This window comes from Pezoporus wallicus, unplaced genomic scaffold, assembly GCF_028554395.1.
Source record: "Pezoporus wallicus isolate ANWC-B61680 ecotype Strahan unplaced genomic scaffold, APGP_CSIRO_Pwel_v1 contig_4788, whole genome shotgun sequence".
Classification (NCBI taxonomy): domain Eukaryota; kingdom Metazoa; phylum Chordata; class Aves; order Psittaciformes; family Psittacidae; genus Pezoporus; species Pezoporus wallicus.
The window spans coordinates 3,295,010-3,311,931 of record NW_026638769.1 but is presented as its reverse complement, the minus strand read 5'-3'; positions in this window follow the sequence as shown (position 1 = coordinate 3,311,931).

Sequence of the window (16,922 nt, the reverse complement as noted above, 5' to 3'; positions counted from 1 at the left end):
GTATCCAAATACAGACATGCATTTGGTTCTCTTGAATTACTAGTTACTTCTGATGTAGTATCTTTGGTTTCTTCTTGATTTTTCTGTATCTTGATAGTTGGGGGGCGGGGGGGGGGGAGTTAAGCTGACATTTCTTCCCCTCATAATTGTTTATATCAGTTTTATGGTTTAACAGCTTGCAACCAGCAAGTGTGTTACTCGAACCTTAATGGTAGCAGTTTTCAAGAAGGAAATACTTTGTTTCTTGTGAAATTTGCTCTTTATAGACAAGGAAAGTATTTAGGGTTTGTAAATTCTCAAACTGAACAATGTAGCTAAATATTTGAAGCATGATATTGGTGGGGGGTGGAGGGGGAGATGGCTGGTTGAGAGAAACATAAAGCAATGACTAAGCTTCCCTCAGGTTTCACTGGTGGTTTGTTTGGGGGGTTTTGGTGGGGTTTTTTTCACCTCACATGAGAATTATTGGTCCTTTGATGCTTCCCTTTTTGTGACTGTCAATTATTACACTTGAAACCAACCAATAATCAAGAAGTGAGTGATGGAACTTAGGAGGGCCAGTCAACTTTTTTATTATTGTCACATATATTAAACATCTTCAGAAAGAACCAAATATGCCAAAATAAAATACCACTATGAGTAAACTAATCCTATAGTCTTAAACAATGACCTACAATTTAACTAAGTGTCTTCACATCAAAATTCTTTTAGTCTGCAATTTAACTAAGCACCTTTACAGCAAAACTCCTTCAAATACTCACTTGTTTGTGGTTCAGGCCAACAATACGTCCTGTCTGCACCTTCCAGTGCTAACCTGAATTTTCAACTATGGAGTTCTTTACAGAGTGCTTAGCCACTGTATTCTGCCTGTATCAGATATTAAATAGTGAACTGTATGCTTCTGCTCTTTACCTTTCTTTCCTTTTTCAGTGCACCTACTACCATAGACTGTGGATGCCTTCCCACTCCAACCAAAATACTTCTTTACCTTGCTTCTCCTTATTTGTGAAAAGTAGCATAGAATTAGGTATCTGTGTTACCCAAACCACCATCAGCATTGACAAATTAACATCTTCCAAAAGCATATGCAAAGATTAGCTTCCGACAGGCAGGTTTCTCGTGTCCTCCTCATGTGCAGGTTGAAGAGTAAAGCAAAATCAAGTCACTGAGGACGACATCATTTATTTTTGTATAAAAATAAATAATAAACCACATGTCTACTATCAAGCATCTGAAAGTAGATCTAGATGTCATTTATATTTTGAGCAGTAAATAGGTCTAGTTGAATTTCATCCAATAACCCTAAAAATCTCTTTAGTATGTTGTTACCCAAATAAACATGAATTGAATCAGCCTTGGTGCTCTTTCAGTTTCACTATTATATCTTTCAGTACAAAAAACTTCCCTTACAAAGAGAAACTGAAAATTAGGCCTACGTAATTCCTACTGAATAAAGGAATTCTACTGGTTTATGGTGGGGTTTTGTTTGGGATTTGCTTTGTTTTGTTTTAAAGCAATTGAATTTGTGCTCCTGTATTTGGTGAAAGACCTTCGATTAAATTTACTGGATTAGTTTGACAGTACAATTTTCTGTGCTGAATACATTCCCTAATTATCCTGAGAATTTTGAGAAAATGATTGAACTGCTATGCTTAATTGTTTGCTATTGGGCCTTTCTTCACAGAGAATCTTGGATATTTGCCATGTTCAGTTTCACATCCATTTGATGTCCAAAGTTTTCTGAGAATTCTCAGGATTATGTGGGGTTTTTTTTTAAGCAGAGCTTTCAAAAAAATAATTTTAAGAGGAGGGCTGCTCCATTATAAAAATAGGAGCAGAAAAAAGAATGTTTACAATGTGGCTTTGTATATTGATCATTATTTTCTTAGATTATTGCTTCTAGAAAACTTTTGAAGATGCTCGCTGTTACTGTACTTCCTGGTAAGGTATTCCAGTATGCAAAGGCAACCTCCGTGGAGCGAAAGAGTCTCAAAATGAGGTGTATCATTGGTATGTTTTACTGGTTTCATGTTAGAGTTCTAAGTCCGAGAAGACTTATTTTAAGTCTTATGTGACAGATGTTATGTGTATTGATAAATTATGAAGTTTCATAAGAAACAATTTAATAGTGTCCTTCAGTGACTATCTTAATGTTTCTTTAATGTTTCTTTGAATTTCTGTTTAACCCAGTTTGAGGGCCACTTGTGATTTGGGGTTTGGATTGATTATTTTTTTTTTGTTACAATAGTAGATGGTTAGAAATGCAGCTTTTCGAAATATAGATGAGGGGTTATTTATCTGACTTTTCAGAACAGGGCTGGTTATCAGTAGCTTTGGTATAAACTTGGAATTTAACTGAAGGTAATGCAGTGGACTATTAAAGATATACATCTATGTAATAACTTGAGAGATTCTGTTGTACTGTTATCAGAGATACAGCCTGATACACTTGTTAATGTGTAATTACAGGAAAGGCTGAAGGAAGAATATTTCAGTGTTTACTTATTGTGCAATTTAGATAAAACCAGAGGAGGCCATAAGAAATATCAGAGAGATCTTCCCAGAGGAGAGTTGAGCCGAACCATGTAGGTAAAAATTCATGACATTACATTCAAAATAATCTATTGGAAGAAATAATATGAGTCGGTCATGTTCCTTCTGGGCTTCTAAACCAAAGTAAGAAAAAATCTATATCGGATAGTTGGTAGTAAATAATTTAAAACCACCATTCTATTTATTACAGAGTCAACATTGAGAATATGGTAATTTTTGTCTAGGACTCTTAACATTAAACCAGTCAAACAAAATAATGATACATCTTCTGTTGGAATACAATGTTGAGTCAGTCACTGTATCTTCAGAGAATAAGAGTTCAGAGATACGTAAGGAAAATATTAGGAACAAGAAAAACATACTCTAGGAATAGGATTAAGGACCAAGGGAAATGGAATAAAATATTTGGTGGAGGTAATATTTAAGTATGGCATGCAAAATTTCCCTGTTTCAGAGAAGATAAATCAGGATCTTCATAAACTCTAGGACACATTTCAAGAACTGGAGTAGTTGAACAATTTCAAATTAAAAATTATGTTTTTCCCCATCACAAAATACAGCCATCCCAGCCTTACTTTTTCCTCAGAAACCACTAAAGCAAGGATTTCAGCAGTTGCCAGAAGAACTGACACTTCTATAGGTAAGACTCCTGAAAGATCATTAGTCTGATCCAGCACAGCCTTGTTGCTAGCTTTAAGACAATCCTGAGTTTTTCCCAAGTGTTTCCTTCTACTGTTTGATTTCATTTAGAGCTGCGAAGTATTTTTATGTCTGTGTATTTGGAATATCTGCTTTCCCCAAAATAGCAATAATGCAGTGAGAGTAGTACCAATATTTGCACTTACAGGAAAGATTTTAGTGCTGTTAGCATTGAACCATTTGGCTGACAGTGCCTACTTTGTGCAGCATATGTGATTTGTCAATCATCCATGAAATACACATCACTGAGATTCTGATCTCCATTTATTGTTCAGTCTTCTGAGAAAATACTGGGTTGCTGATCCAGATTTCTCAATATTTTGTATTCCTCTATAGCTTCTACTTGGTGCCCTGAAAGGGTTATTTTGTATTTTTCAATTTCCCCAGAGAAACTGTAGAAGAATTTTGCTGTGCCAGGTAGGTGTGGCATGCTGAGAGCTAAATTGTGTAAGATAACCACTGATACAAAATCATAGAATCAACCTCTTGATTTTACAGGTTTTAGAGTACCCAAGACAAGAAGTGTGATTAGACCAGAAATGACCTTGCATATATGTGCTGCTGGTTTTTGTTTGCTTCCTTCTTTTTAACTTAATATAAGATGGAGATTGGCACAGGCACCTCCCTTTTCCCAGGTGAGGACCTACTGCAAGATTAAGACTGTGATCACTCCTAATGAGTGATCACACTAATGAGTGAACCTGAAACACACCTAATGAGTGAAACTCAACTATTGTATAGTTTTCCCATGCAGAGTGGAGCAGCTTATTTAACAGAGACTAAGAGGAAGGGTCTTTCAAGTGTATTTACCCAGGTGGCTAGCTCATTCTCTTCAGAGGTACAAAATACTGTTTTCCCTTCCCTGTAGAAGAATTTGAGCTGAAGTTGGATCCCCCTGTGCATCAGAGTAGATGAAAACGAGAAAGTTGATAGACTAAAGGCACAACCGCCACTTTAGTTGGGACCTAGTCTGGTAAGAGTGCTCTGGATGTGGAGCATGCAAGCGAGATAAGCAGATTTGTGGATTGCAAGCTAGCCAGAACAGGTAGTTTTGCACATGTTCGGGAACCTTCTTGATGCCCAGAAACTTCTACTGTTGGAGAATTAAATGTCTACATTATGAACGGTAAAATTATGGGAAGGTTATTTTAGTTACACTATTATACAGATTCTCACCCAGCACTGGGTCACCTTCGCATTGATAAGTGTTCTTGCAACAAGCTCTGGTGTATTAGCAAACTGCTAGTTTCCACACGTGTGCATTTTATTGAAGCTCAGACTTCTGAGATCAAAGAAAAAACGAATTGAACTTGATCTTTCAGCATCAAGTTTGACTAATTGCCTTTTGTCAGGTCATAGAATCATAGAATCATAGAATAATTAGGGTTGGAAAGGACATTAAGATCATCTAGTTCCAAACCCCCTGCATTGGCAGGGACACCTTACACTAAATCATATCACCCAAGGCCTCGTCCAACCTGGTCTTGAACACTGCCAGGGATGGAGCATTCACAACCTCCCTGGGCAACCCATTCCAGTGCCTCACCACCCTAACAGGAAAGAATTTCCTCCTTATATCCAGTCTAAACTTCCCCTGTTTAAGTTTTAATCTGTTACCCCTTGTCCTGTCACTACAGTCCCTAATGAAGAGTCCCACCCCAGCATCCCTATAGGCCCCCTTCAGATACTGGAAGGCTGCTATGAGGTCTCCATGCAGCCTTCTCTTCTCCAGGCTGAACAGCCCCAACTTCCTCAGCCTATCTTCATACAGGAGGTGCTCCAGTCCCCTGATCATCCTCGTGGCCTCCTCTGGACTTGTTCCAACAGTTCCATGTCCTTTTTATGTTGAGGACACCAGAACTGCACACAATACTCCAGGTGAGGTCTCATGAGGGCAGAGTAGAGGGGCAGGATCACCTCCTTCGACCTGCTGGTCACGCTCCTTTTGATGCAGCCCAGGATACGGTTGGCTTTCTGGGCTGTGAGCACACACTGAAGCCGGCTCATGTTCATTTTCTCATCAACCAACACCCCCAAGTCCTCCACAGGGCTGCTCTGAATCTCTTCTCTGCCCAGCCTGTAGCTGTACCTGGGATTGCTCCGACCCAGGTGTAGGACCTTGCACTTGGCGTGGTTAAACTTCATGAGGCTGGCATGTGCCCACCTCACAAGTGTGTCAAGGTCCCTCTGGATGGCATTCCTTCCCTCCAGGGTATCAACCAAACCACACAGCTTGGTGTCATTAGCAAACTTGCTGAGGGCGCACTCAATCCCACTGTCCATGTCAGCGACGAAGATGTTGAACATGACCGGTCCCAACACCGATCCCTGAGGGACACCACTCGTTACTGGTCTCCAGCTGGACATTGAGCCATTGACCACAACTCTTTGTGTGCAGCCATCCAGCCAGTTCTTTATCCACCGAGTGGTCCATCCATCAAATTGATGTCTCTCCAAGTTAGAGACAAGGATGTCGTGTGGGACAGTGTCGAATGCTTTGCACAAGTCCAGGTAGATGACATCAACTGCTCTAGCCCTGTCCATCAGTTCCGTAGCCCCATCATAGAAGGCCACCAAATTGGTCAGGCAGGATTTCCCCTTAGTGAAGCCATGCTGGCTGTCACCAAGCACCTTGTTGATTTTCATGTGCCTTAGCATGCCTTCCAGGAGAATCTGCTCCAAGATTTTGCCAGGCACAGAGGTGAGACTGACTGCTCTGTAATTCCCCAGGTCATCCATTTTCCCCTTCTTGAAAATGGGGGTTATATTTCCCTTTTTCCAGTCATCGGGAACTTCACCTGACTGCCATGATTTCTCAAATATGATGGCCAGCAGCTTTGCAACTTCATTCTCCAGCTCCTTCAGGACCTGTGGATGGATTTCATCAGGACCCATGGACTTGTGCGCATTCAGATTTTTAAGATGGTCTCAGACCAGATCCTCTCCTACAGTGGGCCCAAGGTCTTCATTCTCACAGTCCCTGTGTCTACCTTCCAAGACTTGGGTGGTTTGGTCAGAGCCTTTGCCAGTGAAGACCAAAGCAAAGAATTCATTCAGAACCTCAGCCTTCTCCAAATCCTGTGTAACCAGTTCTCCCAAGAGCTTCCTGAGGGGGCCTACGTTCTCCCTAGTCTGTTTTTTATTTGCTGTGTACTTGTAGAATCCCTTCCTGTTATCTTTAATACCTCTAGCTAAGTTTAATTCTAACTGGGCCTCAGCTTTCCTAACCTGGTCCCTAGCTTCCCAGACAACATCCCTGTACTCTTCCCAGGCCACCTGTCCTTGCTTCCACTTATTATAAGCCTCCTTTTTCATCTGAATTTTTGTCAGCAGCTCCTTTTCCGTCCAAGGAGGTCTCCTGGCCCTCCTGCTGCACTTCCTTCTGGGTGGGATGCAACACTCCTGAGCTTGTAGCAGGTGATCCTTGAATATCAACCAAGAGTCTTGGGCCCCCCTGCCCTCTAGGGCTGTATCCCATGGAACCTTACTAAGCAGGTTCCTGAAGAGGCCAAAGTCTGCTCTTTTGAAGTCCAGGGCAGTGAGCTTGCTGCACGCTCTTCTCACTGTCCTGAGGATCTCAAATTCGAGCATCTCATGATCGCTGCATCGAAGGCTGCTCTGGAGAGTCACATTTCCAAGGAGCCCTTCCCTGTTGGTGAGCATGAGGTCAAGCATGAGGTCAAGCACGAGGTCCTCATAAAGCACTGAGTAACACTAAAAATCAACTAACGTAAAGAAAACACATTATCTTACAAAGACTAGATTGAGCATTTAAAGAAATACAGAGACATTTATTTTTAACATAGTTCTAATTTTAGAGTTGGTTGTTATGGTTATAATAAAGCTTCATTTACTTCGTCCACGTTATTGAGGGTTTTTTTTTTGTATATATGTTTGAAAGTGCTTTAAAAGAGAAATGACTGCGTAGGATTCATTGACCTTTCCACCTAAATCCAACTAAATTTTGAATCACGTAGTTAAAATACAAGTCATGCCAGACCTGCCTGTCAGCATTTGAGGAGCTGGAACCCTCCAAAGTCCTTATCTAGAAACACTGATTCTTTTTGCTTGCATGCAGAGTATTTTTGTTCTTAAGAAGCAGCTGAGCCATGTTTTAAGTTTTTTATGTTAGAAATCAAAGCTGAGGTTTTCAGAGTTTGCTTTGTTCCAGACCTGAGCAAGAAAGAAAAATACCAAATTCCCACAATTTGAGAAATAAAAGTAGAAAACATGGTTTCTCCCATGTAGTCCAACACAATTCATAAAAATCATAGGGTTTGAGAAGAATGGGGGGCGGGGCGGGAACTATTGAGCTGCAAGAGGAATGAAAGGATCACATAGATCCTGCTAATCACATTTTCCTCAGAACTTAATCTTTATGTCTCAAAGCTTAAATTTCAAGACATAGTTAAGTTTCAGAGAATTCTGAAAAGTATGTTTTGTGCAAACAGAAGAGTTGCCTAATAAATTACCAAAACAGTTTCCTGCAGAGCCTGCTAGCTGTCAGGTTTTTCTAGGTTGGGTTTTCAAGGGGTGAACAAGGAGTTTAGAGAGAAAGTGAGACAGTAGTAGATGAACCTGCAGAAGTTACCTGTGCTATAGGAAAGCATTTAAAAATTGATGGCTATGGGTGACGAAATTGGCTGAGTTTGATTTATGGTCTACTCAGTGCATCGAAGATTCTGTCAGATTAAGTGTAAACATGCTGTTCCCATATCCTCCAGCCCCGATTTTTGAGATTTTCCAGCAGCCAGTGCCCTTGGATTTTAATCCTCCCTCTGGGGTGGTGTGTGTGCCTCTCAGTTCATTCCCTGTTGGATGTTTCCAGCAGCGTAGAAGGGCAGGTCATGGTATATTTACAGACAACAACATTTTGAATTCCAGTATACAGAGTACTTGTATTCCTCAATTCTGAATGTTACCCATATCAGTAAACTGAACAGTACTAGTGCCTGCTGTTTCTGAGGCCAGCTGCCTCATGCCAATGGCTGTATCCATATTATTAAACTTTCAGCCACCAAAACAGGGCAACTGCATCTGCATCATCAGCTGGGGCTGAGCTAACCCCTGACCCCTGCGCAGGCTTGCCTGGGAGAACGCTGGGTCTCTGCTGACTGACAGCTCAACAGTGAAAGCAGTGGCCTCAAGGCTCTAGTTCTGTACCCTGGCACCTGTTAATTGTCAACAGTCACAGCCTTTGCAACAAACCAAACCACAGACTGCCACTGTTCTTTACTTCTAAAAAATCACGTCTTTTTAGTGAGGTGTAAAATATGGGACACGTCCAACACAGGTGTCCTTTGTTAGGAAGTTCTAGAGGCCGAGATAAATCCTGCCTAGTTTGCAACAAATCCTGGTACATCAAAGTAGTCCATTTTTGCTCAGCCTCCGATTATTTGATTCTTCATTCTGTCCAGCAAGTAATGAGAAAACTCTGAGAAGCTTAAAATGATCATAAAAGCTTCTCAGACCCCAACTAAAAATCACTGCAGAGTTGATGTTAAAGTTATTAAACCTGGAAAATACAAAGTATAAAGCCACACAGAAGTTGAAAGAAAACAATGTAACGCTAAACGGAGGTAAACATAATTTAACAGCTATCAGGTTGATTCACAGCATGTCTCAAACATTTACAGTGTCTGAACTAGTAACTACCTATAGTTAGACATAGTGGAGAGCCGGTTGTAGTTGTTTGCAACCTATCTATTTAAAAGTGCTTGAGGGATATTGAGGAGATGTTACGTGATCAAAGGCTTTGTCAGACCTTACTAGGGAACAGGAAGGTTTAGTACATAAAAGCACTGAAAAGAATCCTTAATTGAGATTTGGGTGTAAAGTTTCCTGCTGTCTTGTTCTTACCTGGTAAAAATAGGGCTGTTGCGGACAAGGAGGAACATCCATTTTTTTAAAAGTCATATAAAGCAGAGCCCTTTATTCATGGTCCAAGAATAGCATAGAATGCATCAATCTGCTAAATGTGACAGATGCGCTGTTGTAAAGAGATATATGATGCCAAAAGCATTGTCTAATTCTTTATGAAATACAGGGCACAGTCAGTATCTCCCATGCTTGTTGATACAGAACAAGGCTATTGTTACCAGTGATAAACTGAATCAGTCATTCAATTTTGTAAGAAGGCAGTATTTGTGCTGCAGGCTGCTTTTTACATACTACTTAACATGTTTTAGGATCTAGAGACCTAAAGCACCACCCCACCAAGAAAAGGGAATCCAGCGCTAATACTGAAGCATTCATCAGATGAGAAGCGTTACTGCTGTTTCCACGTAGTTTTGAAATGCTGGATCTTTTAAGACACCCCTGTAATCACGGAAGTGTGAACGTGACAGCGGCTTGACAGAGCCAAAAAAGTGTTCTAACATCAGTTACTTGAAACCTGTGTGGCACTGATCCCCCCTTGCAGTTTCATCACCAAGGGTGACATCTGCTTGGAGATACAATTTAATTTTTGTCTGGCCTTTGGGTTACCAACTACATCCAACTGCTGCTGGAACTGGCTCTTGCAACTCAACATTGGAAGTGTTTCATACACTACGTAACAGCATCTGTACTACCACAGAGCTAACTGCCTCTTGTAATTAATTCCTATTATCATTATCCACATCCACTATCTCTGAATAATTATTGCCAGCTTTCTGAAGCACTGTGGTCATTTAACAGAACCAGCTGCCAAAAAAGCCACAACCAAATCTATCCTTACACAACCTCCTGGAAGCATGCCCTTTCTCTGCTGCTTGGTATCAGAATAACCCTGCAGCAGTCATTACACACACGTTCTGACTTCCTGGCCCACACCTCACCTCTGGCTGCTGAGGCCAAGCAATCTCCATCTGATGCATGACCATTGTATAAAGAAGTATCAAAGTAGCAGTAGAGGTGCCAGGTTCATGAAGCTTTCCCCTGGTGCTGTATCTTAATTTGCAATCTTCAGCCTTATCTAAAAGGCTGGTACCTATTGACACTGATGTAGATAGTACATTTCATAGAACCACAGAACGTTTTGGGTTGGAAAGGTGTCAGGGTCTGTCTGACTGAAGAAAACCCCAGTGTTGGACCCATTTCGTTCCTGATCCCAAAACTGAAATTAAGACACAAACGTCAAGTACCATAATTGGTCAGTTGGTTTATTACCAAAAGTCAATTATCATAAAGAAGGAAATTATTATAAAAAAAGGGATAGTGAGAGGACAGATCAGAGAAAAGACAGAAATGAAGCAAGAATTCAAGATGCAGAGAGAGAGAGGTAGTCACCACCGTGGATCCAGTGGTGTCCCTGGGGTCTGTGGCTGTTGTCAGAGGTGGTGGGAGTCCTCCAGGGTCCATAGTCAGTATCAGAGCAGTGTACCCAAGAGCCTGTAGTAGCCATCAGAGGTGGGTGTCCCTGTGGAGGATGTCCTTCTGGAGTTGTCCTACCTGGTGATTAACTTTTCCCCTTTTATAATGAGTTGGGGGAGTATCTCTGTTCTTAATGTCACATATTACATGTTCCTGGTGGACCACCTCTCCAACTGCACATACCTGCAGCAATTCTTGGGATAATGGGCAACAATTCCATACACCAATCCTTGAGATAATGGCCTAAAGAGTCTTATCTCAGCTCTTCCCACCCATCTCAGTTCCTCTCACCCTTCCTCCAGGCAATGGACATTGAAGTACTTCACTTTCTCACAAAAGGACCTTAAAGCTCATCCAGTTCCAATCCCTTGCCACAGGCAGTGACACCTTCCACTAGACCAGGTGGCTCAAAGCTTTGTCCAGCCTGGGACGGGGCAGCCACAACTTCTCTAGGCAACATGTTCCACTGCCTCACCAGCTCCAGGAACACCTTGATGCCAGACAGACTGCTTATCCCATGTGATCCCCTCCATACCAAAAAAAGGGGCATCAGAATTTTCATCTTCAGCCCTTATTTTAAAATGAGCTGAAATGTTGATGTAGACTTTCATTCACATGATGAGGGATGCTCTCCTGCTGCCTTTGGAACAGAGTCAGAGCTCACTGAACCCTCTCACCATGAATGCAATGCTTGGCTGGAGACTTGCTAATTCTCCAGATTGAGTGTAACACATTTGTAAATCTGTGTAAGATGATGTGGCAACCTCAACAAACAGCTTCTGCATGCTGTCTCTCAGAATGACTTTATAGTTTAAGCTGTCACATACCTCGTTCCCCTGGCAGATGAAGCAGGCAAAACTTTCTGAAAGACTTCAGAAGCTCAACACAAGCAGTAGTTATCCTACTGGTGGAAATCTGGCACTGACACACAAATGATACTTAAATGCAAAAACACCCTCAAGGAACTAGGAAAATCCCCTAACCTTACAAGATTTACCCCAAGTGTACCCCAGAAAGAGCAACAACGAAAGAAGTACCCTCAGTAACTGGACTGCTGATTAAAAACCTTACGGGGGGGGGAAATAAATCTAGTGACAGTCAAGGCTTGCTTACACATGCAAAGAATTTTGGTCTCTCGTTATTCTCAATGCAACTGACATACATACACCAATTTCTTAATCTCCACAGGTTATGAAACATGTTAAAGAGTTCACACCTTCACTTTCTTACAGAATATTCCTGAGATAGATAAATATCCTTATGATTTCTCATGTTGTTTTAAGGAATCAGATCCTTACGACACCTGGAGGTGTTGGTTGATTAAAAGCTCAACATGATCTGGCAGTGTGCACTTGCAGCCCAGAAAGCCAACTATATGCTGGGCTGCATCCAAAGGAGCGCAGCCAACAGGTCAAGGGAGATGATCCTGGCCCCTCTGCTCCATTGGCGAGATCCCACGTGGAGTACTGTTCAGCTTAGGGCCCCAACATAAGAAGGACATGGACCTGTTGGGGCGAGTGCAGAGGGCCATGAAGATGACCAGAGGGCTGGAGCACCTCTGCTATGAAGACAGGCTGAGAGAGTTGGGCTTGTTCAGCCTGAAGAGAAGGCTCCAGGGAGACCTTAGAGCAGCTTCCAGTACCAAAAGGGGGCCTATGAGAAATCTGGAGAGGGACTTTTGACAAGGGAATGTAGGGCTAGGATGAGGGGGAATGGTTTTAAACTGAAAGCAGCGTAGATGTAGATTAGCTATCAGGAAGAAATTCTTTCCCGTGAGGGTGGTGAGGCACTAGAATGGGTTGCCCAGAAAAGCTGTGGCTGTCCCATCCCTGGCCAGTGTTCAAGGCCAGGTTGGACAGGGCTTTGAGCAATCTGGTCTAGTGGAAGGTGTCCCTGCCCGTGGCAGGGGGGTTGGAACTGGATGAGCTTTCAGATCCCTTCCAACCCAAACCATTCTGTGATTGTGGTATTTTACTCTGATTCTTCTAAACAAAGCTTAGAATGGCCTTCCAACTTAGGCCCAAGACAAGGCAGAAGTTCTTGTTCTACAACCTCTATTTTGTGAGGAACTACAGTAACTTTTTATTCATTTTAGAAATAGGCTGAGCACTTTGACAAGATCAGTACTTCCACTTGCTGTATTGTCATCTGAAATTATATTGCTTTCCATTAAATTGTTCATTATTAGAAGATTCATATCAGAAAGCTTAATACCTGAAATCACTCAATACAATTCCAGTTTTTAAAGGCCCCAAGTCTGAAATTTCTTTCTTAACGAGAATCAAAACAGCGATATAACAATTCCTACAAGTTATACCATTGTAACTTAAATGCAGCATGGAAATGAGGCAAAATGGCCTCACGCACTCAAGTTTCTGTTTTGAGCATGAATCTGTATTACCAGCTTAGCCTTATCTTAGCAGGTATGCAAATACACTTTCCCATTCACATTTGGGAAAAAAAAAGAAAGGCGAATTAGTATCAACTGACAAGTTTGAAATGTGGTGTTGGTTAAGCCATTTCTTACCAGAACCCACTTATAACCACTTCAATGGTGCTTAGAATAAGGCAGTATTTTGCCCTACTAGTCGAATGCTTTTAAGTCCTAGCCTGTTACATATCACAAAACCATAGAACTCCTTGTGTGGTTCATCACAAAGGGAATAATGTAACAAAATAGTTTGCTTCTCACCTTGTCTGTTTTCTATGGGAAAGCTGTGATTGTTTCATTCTGATTTATTATAAATGTAGAATTGGACATTAGAGAAGGCAATTGGTGGCAATCTGACAAGGCAACTTGGCTATAGTTAGCCAAATAACACCTTTACAGTTAAGTTCAGGCTTTCTGAATAAAGCAAAAAGTACCCCTATTACAGAGAACAGCAGTAGAAAATTCTTGCCTTTACAAAAAACTAACAGCGCTGAACATTCTAGTGCATCTCCTGACCGCTACGTATATGGCAATTTAACCAACAGTGGAAGTGTTGGTCAAGTTTTCCTACAAATAAAAGGATGATAATAAACCTTTAGCTAGGAGGATGACAAGAGTTCTTGCCACTGGACTTGTTTACAGACAGGCTCCTGTACCTTCTTGTGCTTTGATTCAAATGTAGAAGCTTACTAACTTATTTAATATAAATTGACACAGTGGGTTACCTTGTGGCTTTAAGTCTGACAGTGCTCAGCTGCCCAGCTCTACTTCAGATACAGTGATACATGTGAAAATACAGGTCCAGTAAGGCAGCCAGGTCAAAAGCAATTTATTCAGGACAGACTTGATTCCCTCACATTTCAGCTTATTTTGCCCTTTATCTTTTGCTGACAGCTTACTTTCAGAGAACACAGGCTGGCCACTGGTTTCTCAGTTGTGTAATCTCTTTAGGGTTGTGTAAATTTGCTGTAATTTCAGTAGAAATTTAATCAACATTGGGGCTGTGGAGACTTTGGTATCATAATGTATACCTTAGGATTGCAGAACTGCTTTGCTTTTAAACCACGCTCTCTCCCTTAAACATTTAAGTGATCTTATTTTCTCCTTCTGAAATTACATTTTAAAAAAGTAATCAAGAACTGAACGTACCAAAAAAACCAAACAAAACACTACCAAAGATTTTTCTATTCCACTAGAAATGTAACTCGCATTATTTATTTATTCTAATAATGGATCTTTATTTACTTGCTATTCCTTCTCAATTTCTCCACTTTCCTGTTTCTGAAGTTCTGAACAGACCAAATGCCACTCAAACTTTCAAGAGTTGCGCAAAATGCAGTGAAACAACTTAACTTGCACTGCTGTTTTAGCACAATTTCCATTAGCATTCCCCTTGGGTATCTGCATCTCATTCGCACGGGTCTCCATTCAGAAAAAGCTGCCTTTGCCATTTGAAGAGACAAAATACCAAGGGCAACCTTGTACTGACAAACGCAATTAGCCCAAGGTCAGTTAAGGATAGGGAAGCAGCAGAAAGTAACAACTGAAATTATACAAAGCTAAGGGAAGGCGGAGCTGTGACTATTCAAGTGACTTATTTTTAATCATTCATTGGGGTTTGTTTCTGATGCACCTGCCTTCTTTAAGAACTTCCCAATTTATTTTCTTAATGTACCTTGAACTCCCCAGCTGTTACATGGACATACCACTCTCAGAACATATCACTCCTAAGGATCACTCCAAACCTTGCACTCAAGTGTGAAGCAGCCAGTCGCTAAATGTCACTGATGATGCAAGTTTCTTCATGGGTCAAATACAGCACCTGGCACTTCCAAGTGCCACTTCGCAACTAAAATACTTACATACTTCCTGAAGGTGGTCTGCAGGATCACCAGCTGCCCATGAAGGCTCCAGTTACATACCCCTGAATGTGCAACCATTCCCTTTTTCGAAAAAGGTCTAGAACTTAAACACAGTGTTTTAAAATTTCTCTGAACACTTGCACATAGAGGAAAAAGACAGGAAAGCATTGCATTTACAAAGCACTTCCAAAAAAACAGAAACTTTACATTGATCAGCAGGACAGTCTGTTTCATCAAACTTCACCTAAGTCGTTTTTATGCCGTTAAATGCTTCTGACAGAACTCTGAATCTCCAAATCTGGTCAAACTAACAGAAGAATTTTATGCCAAAATGACTAAGTTAGGACACTGTGTGATTAGTTTAAGGACTCCACTTCTGTCCACCTTTTAGGCATTCAGTAGAAGGAGCTCTTCTAAAAGAAGCGTGTCCAGAAACATGTCAGTGCCTTGTGATGCTCATGCCAAAGCTAAGTTAAAATGGTAATTTCAAGAACTCCAACTATCTACATAGGATTAGGCCACTAATCTCTCAGCTAGCCACACAAAATGATGCGAGTACACAAAACCCTTCCTCATAGGAACGATAAACCCATAAATTGGCAAATGCTTAGAAGTACTGCTTTGATGATTTTGTGAAACAGCTCAGACGTTTCAACTTCCTGTGACCCAGAGTGTCTAAACTAACTGGCTTTCAACAGTCCATCAGAAAGCAAATCAGTACTGCACAGGACTACCAAATATGTATCACTGAGCAGCAACATGGACTTTCCCACATAGGCTACTATCCTCCATTAAGCTACAAGTTTTGTTACAGCCCTCTCTCTGCCTTCCATCACCAAATACAGAGAATTAGTTTAAATTTCCTTCCAAAACTAACAAATTCATGATGCTGACAAGAGCCTCCCTTTATTTGGCTGTAGTAAGCCTACCACAAGACCAGAAGTGGGGTTTATCTCAGTGCATGTCTTAACTACTATTCTAGTCAGCATATACAGTTTTAGTAATCGATCTTCAATTTTTAAGTATAGAGAGGCTTGGCTTCTCTTCTGTTTTAATTAAAAAGGCAACTGGAGATTTTTTCCAAAGAATAAATAGAACACTAGGTCAGGCAACAGTCATTTATTTATTGACTTTAACAAGCAAAAGGTATCCTCAGACATGACGGCCAACACTTGAGCAATACAGATCAATGCTATTGAGGAACATCTTTTCTCTCACCCCTCCCATCCCAGGAGTAACAATAGAAATACCAGGGCCCCTAGAGAAGAGAGAAGGAGAAAAATCATAATAGGCGCTTAGAATGAGCTGCAGAGTTGAAACATGGACACTGAAAAATCATTAGCTAATCTACCATATAACTACAATCACCTCAAAAATAACTTTCATTGCTCTGTTTCTACTAAGTACCAAAGATATAGCGCTGTTTAACAGCAATTTCAATGTATTAACAACTGTCCTCAGCTGAAGCAGAACAGCAATTGCTATTTATATTAAATTTGAGGCTGCAGATAGAAAGGTTTCTACAGAATACAATGCAAGTTAATGAAGAGAGAGCAGGGGAGAAACAAAGCTACTTTTATGTTACTGTATGTCTCTATCAATCAAGCAATTCATTCTGTATTGATAGCTCATTGTGGACACAATAACCTGATAGAATATGACAATTCTACTCACCCTGTGACAGTGTATCTGAAGAATGTATCTATGAAGAATGTTATCTATAAGTCCCTTAAGTTGTGGGCCACTGAAAATCCCAGCCTGCTACTCCTGTGTGGGTATTTCTCATATCAGACATCAGCATAAAAGCAAACAGACTGCATGCAAAACAACTGTTGCCAAATCCTTTCGTCTTCCTTGTAACAGCTGAAATATGAGTAACGCATTCCTCAGATGTAGAGAAAACATTAGGAGGCTGTAGTTTTGCAGGCAAGAAGACCTTTTATTTTAATCCATTAAAAGAACCCAAGATAGTCAGCAGGTGGCCACATCTATCCATGTTTCATTAAAATCACATAAACCCTAAG